General features: G+C 35.0%; 2 long non-coding RNA genes across 2 annotated transcripts; both read left to right on the top strand.

The window, feature by feature from the left end:
• The first annotated feature begins 1917 nt into the window (after positions 1 to 1917).
• LOC136218616 (uncharacterized) lies at positions 1918 to 3364 on the top strand. The gene is made up of 3 exons (XR_010683855.1): positions 1918 to 2168; positions 3104 to 3202; positions 3289 to 3364. It is a non-coding gene; the product is annotated as an uncharacterized lncRNA (long non-coding RNA).
• Positions 3365 to 3403: 39 nt separating this feature from the next.
• Positions 3404 to 5188, top strand: LOC136219909 (uncharacterized). The gene is made up of 3 exons (XR_010684326.1): positions 3404 to 3427; positions 3683 to 3813; positions 5106 to 5188. It is a non-coding gene; the product is annotated as an uncharacterized lncRNA (long non-coding RNA).
• Positions 5189 to 5816: the final 628 nt, after the last annotated feature.

The raw sequence follows: 5816 nt of genomic DNA, 5'->3' as shown, positions 1-5816 counted from the left end.
GCGTCTGCATGTATTCGATTCCTACCTTACTAATAAGCTCCAATCACTCCCTCTCCACTTCCGATGTGAGATTCAGTTCATTCTTGCCCCATCGCCATCCTTTAGGGTCGCTCCTTGCTCAAGCCTTCTATCCCGGTGCCACCCATTCCGGACCGGGTCCTTACAGGCCCACCAACTTCCGCCTGTTCGTCCCCGAACCACACATCATACGTGGAGAGTGGGCTCTGAAACCAATTGTAACATCCTGATCCAATACCATGTAGATATTGTCCGTTTTGGCCCAAATCCAACACATTGGGCCTCACGGCTTTAAAATGCGTCTGCATGTATTGGATTCTCATCTTATTAATAAGCCCCAATCACTCCCTCTCCACTTACGATGTGAGATTCAGTTCATTCTTGCCCCCATTGCCATCCCTTTGGGCTGCTTCTTGTTCAGGCCTTCTATCCCGGCGCCACCCATTTTGGACCGGGTCGTTACAGTAATGTAATTCATATGACATAATTTGTATTAAATTTTGTCAAAGTATTAACGTTCAAATGATATTATATCTAGACATATATGTCAAGTTAAAAAATAATATTATATCTAGACATATATGTCAAGTTAAAGAATGTCATACGATAATATTTTTAAATATGAAAGGCATACCGTATAATTTCTCCATCAACAAGTATATACTTTTTTGGGGAAATGCATGTGGAATATGAAAGGCAATTGTGCAAGAAAAATGGCAAAGTTCTACCTTGTTGTAAAATAAAAACGAAAATGGTATTGTATAATATATTATTACATCTCGAAAACAGAAATAGAGATAGGATAGGATTATTTTTGTAAAGGATCAACACAATTATTTAGAGATATGATTAAACATTCCCCACCACTAACATAATATAAAGGGTAATTAATTTATTAGTCCTTATATTTTAACAAAACACACTGTTTAATCTCTGTATTTTCAAAAACACACTATAAGGTTCCTAACTTTTTTCTCAGTTAACTGTTTCGTCCCTAACGTTTTTCTCGGTGAACTGTTTAGTCCCTAACGTTAGACTCTCATGAAGATTTTGTTAGTCAATTTGGATTTGCATTCTTCTTTTCTTTTCCTTTAAATTCTAATACATCTGAAATCAACTTTGAGTGTTTTTCTTCTTGATTTTCTTCTTAATCGTTCAAATTCGTAAGCATTGGGTCTTTTCTTTTTCTTGTTCTCCATACAAATAGCTTCTTCTTCTAAATTAGATTTTCTCTTCTAAAGTTTGAAGGTAAATAGTAAAGGGTAATTTAGTCATTTTCGAAGTCATAAACGATAAAAAAATCTAAGAAACAGACGGAAGGACTAAACAGTTCACTGAGAAAAAGATTATGGACCTTACCATGTGTTTTTGAAAATACAGGGACTAAACAGTGTGTTTTATCAAAATATAGGGACTAATAAATTAATTACCCTAATATAAAGCAAAGCAATAAGATATTATTATACAGAGCCTACGCTTGCTTGGAGCATTCTAATTTCTTCAAAGTACCAGCCTCGGAGGCACGACCCGGGCAGTTAAGGCCAGGAACGCATCGTCGGCACACCAAAAGGTGGACCTGTCGACCCAATGTCATTCGTACAATATTCTTGCAATGTCATTTCTTTATGCATGGTTAATACATACACTAGCCACTAAACCCAATAGTTAAAGACCACCGCTTAAGTCCTTAAATCTATTCTATTAATTAAAAATAATAAAAAAAATATTTATTAGATTTTTTAACTCTTAACTCTTTCTCTCTCTGAATAAAGGAATCCCGATGACCTTTTTTTTCTTATTGCTCCTTGACTCTTCCTCTCTCTAACCCTAATCCTCCAATGACGTTTCTAGAAACTTTAATTCTTCATATTTTTTCTTCTAAAGCTTAGAATCTGCAGCTTCATCCAGATCTGAAGCCCCACCGTCGAACTTGCAATATAAGTCGCTTGATTTAAGAGCACAGAACTTCGGTTGGAAGGAGGAGCCGGAGCCCAAGCCGCCCTGAAATGTCTCCTAAAATGGAAGACCGAAGATGAAAAGGAGAAATGTTTCAAGTCAAACGGGATGAGGAGGAGCTGGAGGAAAGGATGAAGGGTGGTGGCTGTTGAAGCTGCCAGAGACTGTGGCTGAGAGATCGGTTAGGGTTTCAGGTGATTTTTCAAATTGGTGTTGTGCAAGGGTTTTTCTTCTTACTTTTTTGCTAAAGATCTATGGCATTTTGGTTATTAGTAAACACTCTAGAAAAATGCTTGCGATTTCTTAGATGTGGATGATTATTTGATTTCAGTTTAGATTGAAATGCGGTCCTGTAGGGATTAGAGTACTGCTCTTTCCTAATAGTGTTTGTTGTGTTTTTCCTATGCTTTCTTCCTTTTTTTGTTCGACTTGGTTAGGTTTGTGTTAACAATATGTTTTATTTAATAATTTTGCAGAAATGATCTTTCAATTGCGACTTAGAATTAATTACTTGAACCATGTTATGGAGTCAAAGAGAAACATCGTTATATGGGTGGGTTTCTCTGAAATCTATTTTACATTATAAAACTTTCAGGAATTTCAATTGTACAGATAACCATTAGGACTCGATTTCAATCCTCTATGTGTATTGGAATGAGTCTAATGATGAACTGAACTTTTGGAATGATGAGAATTGAGAAGAATTAACAATTTTCCCTGGAATGAATATCAATTCCCTTGACCTGATTGGATATACTTCAATTGATGTAGTGAAATGTATTTTAATTTGGTTCTGAGGAGCAAGATAGTAATTTTAAGCACTTTTGACTCTTGTAACTTGGATTTTATTTCACTCATTATGATAATTCTTAATATTTTTCTAGTCATTGTTGATATTGGATGTATGCGGAAAGTATATTTTTGATGGCTTGGTGATGTTTTGCTTATGCTCTTTCTTTCTCTTTTGTCGATGTGTAATTGCAAAAAGACCATCAATCTTTGACGATCGAATGTTGAAACATAGGTGTTAACCACTTTTAGAAAGAATGATATTACGATATTGAGTGGAGGTCTTATGGATCTGCAAACCCTTCAAAACATGTAAATGGGTGATGGAAATTTCTCTCAGGATAGAGATGTTCATTCCATTGTTGTCTTTGATGCCTTGAAGGAAAAACTTATGGGAGCTACAAAAGAGCTTCAAGATGTTTTAACTACTAGAACAGAGGTTAGTCTTACAAATAGTTGTCATTACTGTACTTGCTTAGCATATTATAGCTATTTACTGTGTGTCTATATATGGTATGCCTTCAGAATTTAAAGGCTCATCAGAACAGGAACATATATCTTCCTCAAGTACTTCAAGGGAGAACCCTTTTGCACTTCAAGCAAAAGCCATAACTGAACCGCCCCCTTGGTCAGGATATGCATTTGGTCATTCACAGCCATCTGTGTAAGTTAAAGTCCCTGAAAACTTGTATGATAATACTTCTTGTCTATAAGCTGTCAATGAGATGCAGAAGTTAACCTTAATACATCCAAATGTTGGGATGCCTATTTTATATATTTTTTTCCATTTTTTTCTTTATGCTCCATGAAACTTGAGTATACCTGTCATTTAAATAATAGAGCTCTCACTTGATTTGATGTAGTTTTCAAGTGGTTCTAAGGAATTTGACTTCTATGCACGTGTAATATGTGTGCACAGTTTTGAGAAGGAGGATCAGTAACCAGATGGTGATGGAACATCAGTGCTCTAGGTCTACAAAGTTATTGGGCTGCTGCATATGCAGATGAGTTGACAAACTTCCGAGAACATGGCCATGCTGGTGAAATATGGTAACCATTCATTTATTTTTACATTTCAAACAAAGAAATTCTTCATAACATTGCTTATTATAATCTTTCTAAGGAAATTTATCTAGTTGAATAGTCAAAGTATAATAGATTTTGCAAGTTGGTTTTCTGTTACGAGTCCTATCCTGTATTAGTTGCTTATAGAATCCTATACTGTATTAGTTGCTAATTTCTACTATACTCATTTAATTGATATTATGTTTTCTTATTGCCCCAACACTCACATATGTAGATTATAAATGGTCGACCTCTTTCTCTTCTCTTTAGCCTGTTTCTCTTCGTTCTTTCCTTGACCTTCATCTCCGACAATCTAAACTCTGATTCACCTTCCTCTCTAACCTCCATTTCCCAAAGCATTTATCTGAAGACATGTTGCTTCTACCAATAAAATCTTGTTCCATGTTGATTATCTTAATTTAATTTGTACATAATATGGTTAAGGTGTTAAGTATCATAAGGAGGTCAATAATGGAAAGTAAAAGTATGTAGTACTTGATGGATAGAAAATTTGAGCTTGAGTTCAATGTTCTTACTTATTGAAGTTCGGATGTGTTGTACATTTGTCGTATGGAACATTTCATGAGTTATACAGTGTGAATTAAATAAACATCTGACAAGTAATTTGTGGTTGTATGATAAGATTGGGATGGGAAGCTTCATGACAAATGGTTACTAAGTTACACAAAAGAAAACCACCCAACTAAAATAGATTGCTTTGTTTCTCTGTTATGTGGGGCTTATGAAGTGTCATGAAGAGCAATAAGATTATCTTCTAGTATTTCTATTATGATTCTATCACTACTTATGAACGTAAGACAAACTTTTGATTTTCCAAAAATGTTACAGTGGACGAACGAACTATAGGTTAAGAATTATATATATTTTGAATCAGCTATATACAAGTAAGAATTAAGCATGACGAGCTTATTGTTGAAGTTTTTCTTGTCGTCAGTTATCATTTTTCACTTTTTCTTTTGACTTTAGAAGGCATTATACTGGAATTTTGCTCTTTGCTGGTAGATTGGTATTTATTAATTATAAACACTACATGTGTAGACTATGATTCCTGATAACCCTTTTGATCACTACTCCTGGGAATTTTTCCAGCAGTTGTTTTATGTGAGAGATGGGAAATTTGCATGTCTTAGGGACTAGTGGAAGGGTGCCATATCTAGTTGGGAATGGACAATCATGTTAGTTGCAATTTGATAAGCTCAGCCGAAAATGAATAAATTTAATAAATGATATTATATTGCATCTTTCCCTTTTTTCAGGATATTCTCTATTATGTTGTTGCTGAACTAAAAAGTGACAGGCTGCTGCTTGTTTCAAATTATGAGAAAATACTAAGCCGCTCACGGTACGAATTATGCAAGTGTCACCAGAAAATGCCGAAGTTCGATCATGTTCCAAGTGGTTATTGCTTACAAGATTCTAATATTCTTAAACCAGATATCTTAGCTCCTGGTTCTTTTATTTGGGCTGCCGCTCTGCTCTATGTTCTTACTACACAAACCCTAGATAAGATTATATTTATCTCAACAGATTAATGGAGTCCTTGATATGATCATTAAATGTTGTTTTCGGTTTACCAACCTGTTGTATTTTGTGTAGTCTCAAGGCATACTCTGGTGAAAGTGTATAACCCTGTGATATCCTGTAGATAATGTGTTACTGTCAAAGAGGGAATACCATGAAATGCTTTGCAGTCTAAATATCAGGTCCTGAAAAAATGCATTATCAAACTTGTAGTTTTCATTTTCTACATAGCATGCTCTGCAAATTCTGGTTGCTATTTCAATTAAAGTGGTTCTGCTATTCTTGAGTTTATGTCTGCATGAAATTAGTTGTTGCGATTCAGATTACACCATGGAAACAGTGCTATTTCAATTAAAGTGGTTCTGCTATTCTTGAGTTTATGTCTGCATGAAATTAGTTGTTGCTATTTCAATTAAAGTGGTTCTGCTATTCTTGTACTGAGGCGA

Source organism: Euphorbia lathyris, chromosome 2 (genome assembly GCF_963576675.1).
Source record: "Euphorbia lathyris chromosome 2, ddEupLath1.1, whole genome shotgun sequence".
Lineage (NCBI taxonomy): Eukaryota > Viridiplantae > Streptophyta > Magnoliopsida > Malpighiales > Euphorbiaceae > Euphorbia > Euphorbia lathyris.
The sequence above is the reverse complement of the archived record's forward strand: the minus strand, read 5'-3'. Positions and strand labels throughout refer to the sequence as shown.